The following is a 12260-nucleotide window of genomic DNA, read 5'->3' as shown; positions in this document are numbered from 1 at the left end:
GAAAGGTAGCATATAAATGCAATTAATAAATAAATCAGCCTTAGCTAGTACAGCCTGTGGTGAGAGATAGTGGGATCTGCAGCTCTGTAACATCTGGAATTTCTGACAGCCCCACTTAATATAGCTAGTGGTGAGGAACTATAGAAGTTGCCATACAAAAGTATCCGGAGTCATATGTGCCCATCCTTGCTTTATATTGTAAATAGGTCCCTGTTTCCTCTCCTCTAGAAAGGAAGCTGTGGTATGATTCAAGCAACTCCAGAAAGAATCTGTTGCAGGTTCCAGTTTCTACCCCAGATCTTTGACAGACAATTATGGTGTTTGGGGATGTCGGCCAAAATGTTGCATTCTGTTGGCTTGCTACAGGCAACGTCAGCAACCTAGAGACTTTATCAAACAGGGGAAAATGTAGAAAAGCAGGGGTTTAAATAGACATTAGCCTGTGAAAATTGCATGATCGCGTTGAAGATTTTCACATGCCGTCATGATTAAAGAGGACTTATTCCTGGCAATAGCCAGGTAATAACAAGTAATAAATCATTCACAGGGAAATCTCATGAATGATTTGTTGCTGGCTATTACCTGGTTATTGCCGGGATAAATCCTCTTTAATTTATTTTCCCCCCATGTGATAAAGTCCTATGAGTAATACAAGTTTCAGATTCTCCTACACTGCTGTTTCTGGGGGCAGCTCTTTTTGCTCCCAGGAACAAAGCTGGAAACCAAATGACAGACTTTGACTCTCTCATCCTGCAACTGTTTTTTTAGCTGTGTAGAAGAAAACAAAAATAAAGCTAAGCATCCCCTGCAGGGTTACAATATTTTAACAAACAACAGATTCCTCTAAAATGCTTGTGTCTTTAACCATTTCAGCTCCAGTGATCAGCACTGATTTATCTTGTCTAACATGGGATGTAATAACTTCTCTGAAGTAACCCTCATGCATCCCTTATTGTATATGATTTATTTATTTTTGCATTTTGCTCCTTTTAAAAAAAAATTAAAAATCTCATTCCTCACTGTCTTACATGGTTCTAAAAGAAAGAGTTTTTTATTTTAAAAAAGTATAGGTAGAGATGGTGTGGTTTTCCAAATGATTTGGACTACAGTTTTCATAAGTCCTAGCCAATGGTCAGGAATGATGGGAATGGTAATATAACATTGATAGATGGAATCTGGTTGCCTGTCATCAATAATATCACATCCCGTTTAGTCCTTAGACCAAGAGAAGGAGAGAGCACTGTCAAAACATGTCAGCATGTGCATTGTTGCCTCTCTTTCTTGCCCAAGCATCCCGTGGTATCCCAATATGCCTTCCTACATACGTATCATCTATAACAATAAAGGAATATGTCTCTGTGTAAGTGTCTGTCTGTCTTATGACAACAAGAATCAAAAAGTGTTTGAAACTTCAGGATTTGACAGAGTGTTTTGGGCTCCTATCTGAGTTTCAGTACTAATGCTTTTAAGTCACAATTCCAGACTGGGGCAGAGTGGATGGAACTCACTAGAAGTAAAGGAGGAGACTAGTTGTAATTCATCTGAAAATCATTCTGGGTGACGGTCATGGAAAATCATGACACTTTGCACCCAAGTTGCATTGGCCAGTTTCAAGAAAAAATTCCAAAGAAAAAATTCCTACAAGTAGAATGGGGGATGGTCATAATTCACAGACCACAGATGAAGAGAGAAGAGAAAGAGCAAAGGGAAGAGTTAAAAATGGGGATAAGAGTGGGAACAAAGTGGTTTGATGCCCTTGTCAAGCTGGGTACTACTGTGGGCAGGAAGAAATGTGTGCAATATTTCTAGGTACTAAACTGGCAGGAAGGAGGCAGTACCCTATTTGTCCAAAGGGGCTGGTTTTCACTGTTGTCTATAACCAGTTTGACTCTTAAATATAGTATACCAATCAGATGTGTTGGACTATAATTCCCTCCATTCCATAGAATGGCGGTGGGAAGTTGTAATTGTAGTCCAAGAGTTTTGTAGGACACTGTCTTGAAGAAGGCAGCAATACCAGCTACAATGGTGCTTTGCACATGTATTAAGTGTGAAAAAGAAGTGCTTAAATTCCCATGTACTTCTACTGGAGAACTTGTGCTTACACCTCTGAGGTATGTAGCTGTGAAATGTTTTTGTGTGACTTCAAGTCCTATCCTATGGCATCTGTAAGTCAAATCTATCAGGGTATTTTCTTGGCAAGATTTGTTCAGAGGGGGTTTGCCTTTGCATTCCTCTCAAGATGAGAGAATGTGACTTGTCGAGGTCACCAAGAGGGTTTCCATGGCTGAGCAGGGATTCAAACCCTGGTCTCCAGAGTTTAACACTCAAACCACTAACCACTCTGGCTCTCTACCTGTGGATACACATTTTAGTCACATTTTGCTTGTTTCTTGCAAGAAACACTGGGGCAGTGTTGACTTCCATGTCAGTGAATCCACTCCAGGAGCTATCCAAGTTGCTGAAACTTACCCCTTCATAGGCTCAGTACTTTGGAAAACTCCTTTAAAGTGCAGAGTGGATATACTGTCTCACTAACTTGGAAGACACCAGCCACCAGAGCACAAGGCAATGCATTTTTAAAGTTAAAGTTCAAATGAACACTCAATTCTAGCTTTTGGACCCAAATGGAGTCAAAGGAATACATACAATTTAATCAGTGAACCACATGATTCCAACGTTTCTTTAATGCAAACTACTGAAACCCCCCCCCCAAAATCCCAGATATATAGTATATAATAATAATAGTTATTATTATTATTATTATTATTATTATTATTACCTCGCTCTTCAGCCAAGGCTATCAGAGCAGCTTACAGTTTGTTAATTAGACATATCCCTGCCCTCAGGCTTACAATCTAAAAAAGACAAGACACAAAAGGAGAAGGGAATGACAATCTTTTACAATCCTAGATCAGTTTTGGTTTTAACCATTTTTTTCTAAACTTATAAAAAATTAGAAATGTTTCCTTTTTGTTAATTCACATACTTCCTTTCAGTGGACAATATAATAAAAATTGCTAGGAGTTGATGTGAATGTATTTGCAGCTCTGCTTTGACCGCCTTAAAAAAAACTTCCAACACAATCTGAATGTAAGAACTGTATGTATGAGAAAAGCTTCCAGTCATGTACCTTTTGAATGGGAGAATGGACTGTCAAGTAACCGTTTCTTTAAAACAACAACAACAACAACAACAACCTTGTACACTGGTCCCCCGGGTTACGAAATACCCAGGTTACGAAATTTTCGGGATACGAATAAATCCCATAGGGATTTATTGTTTCGGCTTACGAAGGTTTTTTCGGGTTACGAAAAAACCTCTGCGCTGTTTCAAATGGAGCCGCGGCGCAGCCGCGGCTTTTTCCCCATTAGCGCCTATGGGCTATTCGGCTTACGAAGTATCCCGGGTTACGAAAGCGGCGGCGGAACGAATTAATTTCGTAACCCGGGGTACCAGTGTACTGGAGTGATGGATGACTCCATGGCAAACACAACTGCTGTATAAACCTGAAAAGAAAGTACTGTGGGCCCTTGGTATCCACGGGGGTTTGGTTCTAGGATCCCCTGTGGATAGCAAAATCTATACATGCTCAAGTCCCATTATATACAAGAACAATAGCAAAATGTTGTCACTTATATAAAATGACAAAATCAAGGTATGCTTTTTTGGAATTTGTACATTTTTCCATATTTTCAAGCCATGGATGGTTGAATCCATGGATACAGAGGGATGATTGTATCTCACTGCCAACTCAAACCAAGACTTACTATCAAAAGGCATAGGGTCTAGTCCAGAAGAGTTTTAGCATAGATAAGTAAGTCTGATATCTGATATCAGTAAGTCTGATATCTGATAAGTCTGAAATCCGAAGTCATGCAGTGGTATGTATGTTGAATCCCACGACCCACCCAAAATCTCACAAGTTGGTCATTTCACATCTCTCAGGTATTAAACAAACTATGGCCTGTTACAGACAGCCAAAATAAAGCTGCTTCGAGTCACAGTGGAGGTATGGTGTTTCAATGATATATACAATGATATATACATATCCAATGATAAAAGGAAAGGAAAAGAAAATTAAATCATTTGGCTCTCATTCTTTGACTGGCATAATGGTGGAAATATTGTTTTTACCTTGATCAAGGTTGTTTTTTTTCCCAATTAAGCTTCTCCAAGAGAGGAACAAAACATCCTTTAAAAAGGTTAACTTTTACTCTTTCTTTACCCTGCAATCTTTTTTATTTGCTTGTTCTGACACTTTATTATTATTTGCAGTGTTTTGCAATATCTTTCTTTTTGTGCAGTTCGTTGCAAGTAACAGTTAATGGACATTCACATTTCCTGCAGATGTAAAGCAAATCAAAACTACGTAGACTAAAACAAAGTTTAAAACAAGCTTTCATCACCTGCTCATATTAAACTGCCAATAGCTGGAGATCACATATTGAAGTCAGAAAGCATTGATGCTTAGTGACGTTTAGTAAAAAGTAAACACCACTCAACTGAGAGAAGTTTAATCTCATGGTTCATGGGCCAAATGGGGGGTGTCTCACCTTGCCATTTTAAAATATTCTCCTCAGATCATAGAACACCCCAATCCTAAATAATTATGTATAGCTTTGAAACTTTAAATCACTCAAGATAAAATATGTACAGATTACCTTCTAGCTAAGATTGCCAACTGACCAGGAACAGCTGCCTCCTATTGTGCCCTTCAAGTAAAATTAACCGTTGTAATAAAAAAAATAATCAGTGGGCTTTTTATTTTTATTTTTAACATCATGATCATAAGCATTATCAAACTGCAATTTAAAAAGCAGGAACAGGAGCCAAAAGAAAGAAAGAAAGATGTTAAGTTGGAACCTTATACTTGGCTTACTTATATTCAGCAATCTGTCAACTGTAACTCAGTGACTGCCATTAATATTTTATACCTGAAGGAAATGTTAAGAATTTCCAAGATTTTGGAAACCACTCACCTTCTGTTGCAAGCATCCAGTGTAGAAGGTCTAAATCACTTGGCACAATATCTTAATTCTCTTTCAAACCCAAACTGCTCCTCTGAATAGATCTCTACTGGGTGCCTCTTAGTTCAGCTGTTATCCATTTATAACCAAAAATAATAATAACCTAAAAGCCCAAGTTGTAGCTGAGGGAACATACTTTATTTTTAACCCTATGCAGCATTATTATCCTCATTTTCTACTTCCCAGATCATTGTTTTTAAATTCAGTCATACACAACATGCTGCTTTCCCTCCAGTCACGAAAACAATGAAGAAAAATAATCACAAACCTAGTATCCATGCATTTCTTTACAGAAAAAAAAGAAAAACCTTGAAATTACATTGCTATGCACACTTAGCCAAGAGTAAATCTGCCTGAACCCAGCTGAGATTTCCAATAAAACATCTGTAGGATTGCACTTTACGTTACATAAAGGTGAGGGTCTTTTTACAGTCTTCTTTTTCCCCCAAAAAACATAAAACAACTCGCACAAGAAAAGAAAATTCTAATTCATACAACACATAGTTTTGTTATAGAATTAGAATTAAAGACAGAAGATATGATAAAGTTTAACACTAGTAAAATGTTTTTTAATTAGACATGGGAGATGGCTTTGTTACCTCTAAATACAAACAACATACCAATTGCAGTCTACTTGCAATTGTTATGTTCTCACAGAAGGCTGGGGATGGTTATCTCCATCTTGATTAACTGATTTTTTTTTAAGGAGAAGAAATCAAAAAAGATAATCAAGCTGCTTGGGAATAGCAAGGGGAGAGAGGAGGAGACACCGACACCCTGCAATTGCCTTGGGAATGACTTTTGCACCTAGGGACTTGTGCTATTGAGAGCTCAATGACAGGTTTTCCGCATCAATGAAAAGGGATGGCCTAGTAATGGTTATGGGTCAGAGACAGTGGTGTGCAGTAAGTATCATCAAAGCCACTATTTTCCAGACCTAATAATGATTTAAAAGCCACATGTAACAATCTCCTCATAATCTGAAGACTCTTTTTACACTATACACTTACCACACTGTGACTCCACTTTAACTGCTATGGTTCTGTCATATGGAAACCTGATACAGTTGGCCTTTTGTATCTGTGGGGGATCCATTCCAGACCCCCCTGCAGAGAAGAAGAAACATGAGACATGTCCTGTTGTCCCTAACAGCAGCACACCATGTGTGTGGCTGCTAGTGTGGAACTGTGCAGGCACCACCATTGACAACAACAGGGCTTGCTGTCCATGGATACTCATTATTATTATTATAGTTTATTTCTATAGCAGTATAAATGTACACAGTGCTGTACATACAGAAACTCAATCAATAAAAATATAAAACCTGCCAATGGCATACAATCTACAAAATACATATAAACAATAGGTAGTAATATAAAATAGAATTAGTTAAAAAAACAGGCAACAATTAAAACATCAACATCCACTATCTAATCAAATATCAGATAAATTTTCACACAGTGCCTGGGAACGCTTCCCCGAACAGATCTGTGGATAGCAAGCCCACAGATGGTGAGAGTCCACCGTATTTGCAGTTTACAGAGTGAGATGTAGAATTCTCAACCAGAGAGCTTCAATACCTCCTCAAACTACAAATCCCATACTCCTACAGGATTCAGCCATGACAATTAAAGTAGAACCATAGTTCTATAATTGTGTAGTTTGAAAAGGCTCCGAGAGGCAGTGACTGGCCCAGCATCAAACAATCTGCTTCATGCTGAGCAGGGCTTTTGAATCTGCTCTCCCTGTTGCACCAACTCAAATAGTATCCACCTGTTCTTATTCAGAGGAAAGGAAAAAGAAATTATACATCCAAAGGGAAGCAAGAGGGGAAACACCTCACTTTACAGCAACAAATTACCACCAAAATAAAAGAACATTATTGTTCAGTCAAACCCATTCCTCCAACAAAAACATTTTTGTGCCTACCGTTAGCTTCCAACAGAGTTGTAATGTAGAATTGTAGTGCAGAGAAAGTTTTACTCCTTCACAGCACTGTATGAACATTAACAAGTAAAACTGTCTGAAGGGACAGATAAATACAGTTTTCTTGTCTGATTGACAGATGATGAAATTGAGGCAGAGAGACATGAAACTGCTCTGCAAAATGTAACCGTGTTCTGAACAGTGCCAGGGACGTTGGCCCCAGAATGCTTACCCTTCTTTTATTTCTGCCAATAAACTTTTGGATCAGACTGCTACATCATGACTTTTCCCCTTCTCTCTCTAGATATATATAAATGGGGAAAGTATCATTTTCTAGAGAAATTACTTAGACAAAGCAGAAGTAGTATTCACGTTTGGGTTGTTAGGACTCCATTCACTGATCACCAGGTGGAGAAAAAGGGGCAGATCTTGTTCAGTTCTTTGCACTGATGAATTTGCACAGATCTTTTGAAGCTATGCAGTTCTGGCTCTCATTCTGCAGGACTCACCTTTCTTCCAATGAGCTTGAGGTGGCGTATATGGTTCAAGGCAGTCTATGTGTCTCTCTTCCTCCATGCATTACCTTCACACGAACCCTGTAAAGGAGGTTAGACTAAGGTCCTAAACACATGGCAGAAATAATTGAGTTTGAGACTGCTTTAACTGTCCTGGCTCGATGCTCGGGAATCCTGGGAGCTCTAGTTTTGTGAGACATTTAGCCTTCTCTGTCAGAGAGTTCTAGTGCCACAATAAACTACAATTCTCATGTTTGCCCTGCACTGAGCCAGGGCACTTAAAGCAGTGTCATACTGGATTATTTCTTTTTGGACCTAAGAGATAGTTACTGGCTCCAAGTCACACAGTGGGTTTCATTGGAGATTTGAACCTGGATCTCAGTCCAGAACTTTAAACATCTCATGACATTGGATCTCACTGGCTCTTGAGCTGACCCCAGCATTATCAGGTCATTAGTCATGAACTAAATTAATAAAAAGAATAATTGAAGCTCAGAGTAAGTACAACAAATCTATTCTTTTGGACACTAGCACAAGAAGCCAGCCAGCTCTTGCAGGTGAATATCCAGTGTGTCAACTAGGTTCATAACAAGAAAAAGAGAAGAGGAACTTTGGACTTATGAGAAAGAGTTGGGGTTTTTTTTAGCACGGCCACAGTAGGTCAGAGTTGACTGTATCCTCATGCATATTATTTATCTGATAGAGAAGGCAAATCTAGCATGCTGCTTACGTCTTCCCTTCCTCACCCCATAGCATGGGGTAGAGCACAATAGAAGAGCCTTCTCAGGACATTTCCTTGTTGGGGGACACCTGGTTACATGGAAGAACTACAGTACAGGTTAAAGTAAACAGGAAAAATACACTAAGTAGCATCTTCCTAGTCAGAAGATTAGGAAGACACATTCATCTTCTTCTTTCTCCTATAACAAAACCCACAGACAGGAATTGCTCTTCTTTCCACCCTACTTGTCACCTAGGAGGGTAGCCACTCAGGCTGTGGCACTGCCTGGAAAACCTCTGTCCATGAAAATATTCTCCACTGCTTTATCTGGTTGCTGGTTGTTTTCTATGTATCTTTGACAACAGAAAAGAGTAGTAGTTTCACACATGTCAGCATAACTCTTTATCCAAGAGTAATTATGTGCTCATGTGAAATGGAATAACTAGCTCTGCTAAACCTTGCATAAATAAATAAAGACATCTAAACCTTCTACAGACCACCTGAAAGCCCTTTTCAGAATGCATCCAGGGTGATTTTTTTTCTTTTGCCAACTTGTTATGACTTCCATTTTGTGGGCAGATCTATAGATTTGTGCTTTTTAAATAAGATGGGGATAACTGGTGAGGCAGGCTTATCTGCTCTCTCCTTTCTGTCTGTTGTGCTGTTCATGCATGCTCAGTAAGGGATTCTGGAGTTGCTGTTTACCTTGCTGATATAACATTTACATACACCTATAGTAGGATCAGCTAGAACAGAATCTCATTCTTTCTCAGCTCCAGTTTTATTGCATTTTTCACTGTGGACAGGCTGCTGCAACCCAGTACTGAACCCAATATCGAACATCTGTCCTCTTTCACCATCCTTCCAGTGCTGGTGCTGCTAAAAAAATCAACAACAAAAACCTTCCAGATAAACAGTGGACAGGGAGAAAAGGGGGCTGGGTGGATGTAAAAAGAGTTCGTCAAAAGGAGCTTCTTTATCAGAACCTTTGTTAAATGAGGTGGGACTGTAGTTGTCTCTTGAGTGTGGGAAAACAGGAAGGGTTCATATTAGGATTAGACAAATGGCACAGAGAGAAAAAAACCTAAGCAGAATTCCCCACCAGATTTTCATCTCCTAATAGCAGCCTCAAAGGCCATTTACTATTTTAAATGGCAAGGAGAGATTGCTATAACCATAACCATGTATGTACCTGTGAAAAATACAGATTGGCCCTGTAATTCCCCCTTTCTAAATAAATATATATTTGGAGCAGGAGAAAGTGATGCCTGTCTTGTTCTCTTTCAGGTAAGGCTAAGACTGGATGAACTCTGGAAGAATGGTTGAAGTCTAGCCAAATAGGATCCAAATGGAGAGCAGGTATTCAGGTGAAAGCAAATCAAAAAGTGAAGCCCCATAAGCAGTCAAGGTTATAACATGAGGTTAAAAGGGATAGTAGTCAAGGAAAATGTAATCAGGTTCTGGAGCTGTTAACAAACATAGCTGCAGCAACATTCCTGCCCAGGTTGTTGTTGTTAGCTGCCTCATGACGACCTTGTGAATGAGACATCTCCAAGACTCCCTAGCTTCCACCATTCTGCTCAGCTCCTACAGGCTTAAGCCCATGACCTCTCTGATTGAATCTAACCATCTGGTATGAGGTCTTTCTCTCTTTCTATTGCCTTTCACCTTTCCTAGCATAATTGCCTTTTCCAATGAGTCAAGCCTTCCAGTGACATCCCCATGCCAGGCATCATTTGGTGTGATAGGGGCTGCCGGGGGCAGTGGTGGCCAAAAAGGGACACTCCTTCAGCATCAAGATTTCTCCCTGAGAGGAAGTCCAGGGCTAGAGTAACCAGCAAGATCAAGCACACACTCCTGCTCCTCCGGTCCCAGGTTTTCTTCCTAGAGAGGAAGCCCAGGAGCAGAGCAGCCCTAGAGGGAAATGAGGGCCCAACTGGATGTCACCCCAATTCTAGGTGTAACCTGGTGCAGTCTGACCCCACCCACCCCCGCACCCACTAGTGACACCACTGATAACTTCTCATGATGTGGACAAAGTATGACAGCCTCAATGTAGTCATCCTGGCTTCCAGGGAGATTTCAGGTTTGATCTATACTAGGACCCATTTGTTTGTCTTTTTGGCTATTCATGATCTCCTCAGCCTTCCTCCAGCACCATATCTCAGACAAGTTAATTTTATATCAACTTTTCTATCAGCTTACTTCACTGTCCAGCTCTCGCATCCATACATTGTGATGGGCAATACAATAGTTTCAACAATCCTAACTCCTCCTCTGGAGTGCGGCAGTGGCCCCAAGGAGAAAGAGACATTTTTCTTTCTCCTTCTCCGTGGAGCCACCACTGACTTCCTTGCTGATCCCACTGACAAAGGTGCTCTGAAGTCAAAGTAAAGTGGCTCTACTTTCTCCTTCTCCTTAGGCTGCCACTATCTTCCCAACCAAGATAGGTTCACAAAGTTGATCCAAAGTAAAGTGGATCTACAAGCCCAAAGGCTCCAGACAGAGGGATGCCCAACCCTGAGATCAGTGGTGAGGGGGTAACCTGATCAACTCACTTGGGCATAGGTCAAGTCATCCAACATAGGAGGAAATGGGTTTGTGTAGACTAGGCCTATCCATTTATGTTCCTGTGTGTAGGTGTGACAAAGATTTTAGTTTTAGTTGCAGTGTGTGTGGGGGGGGGGGGTGGCATCAGAGATGTCTAAGGCATGTCTGAGGGCCGGGGTCGGAGGGTGGGATAGAAGACAAAGAAGACAAAGTATACTGCAAATCTGTGACTTGGAAGTAGGGTTGTTTTTTTCATGGAGAGCGACACCATGAGCTACTGCACTGGGTGACATTTCCCTAGTGATGTGACTGGTACAGCTCACTGCTTTTCAGAGAAGAGAGACCCACAACAACCTGCTTGAAGATTCAGGATCTGCTAAAATAATCTGCAGTCCCACCATCTAGATTTTTCCTTCGTGTTGCTTGTTGCAGGAAGCTCCAGATCTTTCTCCTGCTGGGGCATGAAATCTCTGAAGAAGTTGGGATTCTTTACAAAAAAAGTGAAAGTTTCAACACATGAGGACATGTCCAACACATCTATTTGTTTTTTGTGTGTTCAAATGTGAAGGGTCTTTTCAGTTAACACCAGCCTCATTCTGAAGTAAAATATTGCTTTTTCTTAAGGCCTTTGAGCTACTCCAAAATGTACATAACTTTAAACTCTTAAAACCTGTTTTAATTGGTGCAAATGTTTAATAAGCTTTTAGTCAATTTGAATTACTTAATTGTTCAAAGTTTTCAATTGTTTTAAACTTTTAAATTTATTTTATCTGTACACAGGCTTGAGATTCTGGAATGTAGGGCAGGATATAAATATTTTAATTAATACATAATACTGTGAAGTCGAAGGCTTTCCAATCCGGCATTCATCGTTTTTGTGTGGGTTTTTTGGGCTATATGGCCATGTTCTAGAAGAGTTTATTCCTGATGTTTCACCAGCATCTGTGGCCACAGAGAAGACACAGATGCCAGCCACATATGCTGGTGAAATGTCAGGAATAAACTCTTCTAGAGCATGGCCATATAGCCCGAAAAAAACCCACAAAAAACAATACATAATATTGTAATTACTCATTACAGTACTTGAATATTAATTCATTGCCACATTGCTCATTGTGATGTTGAAAAGGTAAATTATTAGTACTTGATATTCTTCTTGCTTTTCCATTACTCTCTTTTACACCTTTTAAACCTTCTGGATTAATAAGTGAATGCCACAGAACTTGAAAAAAAATCAGTCGAAATGCTTCTAAAACACGCTTTAAAAAGTAAGTTTTGAAGGGAAGTGGGAAGTGTTGCTCAATATGCCATTAGAATAACCACCTTTTATTTGCTACTTTGATTTTGGAATGTAATCTCATTAAAACCTTATTACTCCCAAAAGTAAGGAATTGCCAGTAATTACATTACTTGTGTGACTTGTAATTTCCACTCTCTTCTTTCTCCCATGTTCCCAGCAGCTCTCTCTGCTTCACCTTTTCTCTTGTATTTATTTTGGGTCTTCTTTACCCCTACACT

General features: G+C 39.8%; 1 protein-coding gene across 8 annotated transcripts in view; it reads right to left on the bottom strand.

Annotated features, from left to right (window-relative positions):
• LOC121931354 (cystine/glutamate transporter-like) overlaps window positions 1–8033 on the bottom strand; it is a 40934-nt gene extending 32901 nt beyond the window's left edge. For 3 of the 8 annotated variants that reach the window (XM_042469026.1, XM_042469034.1, XM_042469033.1), the window contains exon 1: window positions 6960–7180. The gene's annotated coding sequence lies outside the window, so the exon portion shown is untranslated. The other 5 variants (XM_042469027.1, XM_042469030.1, XM_042469028.1 and 2 more) reach the window with 5 other exon arrangements.
• Between the last annotated feature and the right edge of the window lie 4227 nt (window positions 8034–12260).

Source organism: Sceloporus undulatus, chromosome 5 (genome assembly GCF_019175285.1).
Source record: "Sceloporus undulatus isolate JIND9_A2432 ecotype Alabama chromosome 5, SceUnd_v1.1, whole genome shotgun sequence".
NCBI classification, from domain to species: Eukaryota; Metazoa; Chordata; class Lepidosauria; order Squamata; family Phrynosomatidae; genus Sceloporus; species Sceloporus undulatus.
Note: the sequence above shows the minus strand (reverse complement) of the source record. Positions and strands in the feature narration are given on the sequence as shown.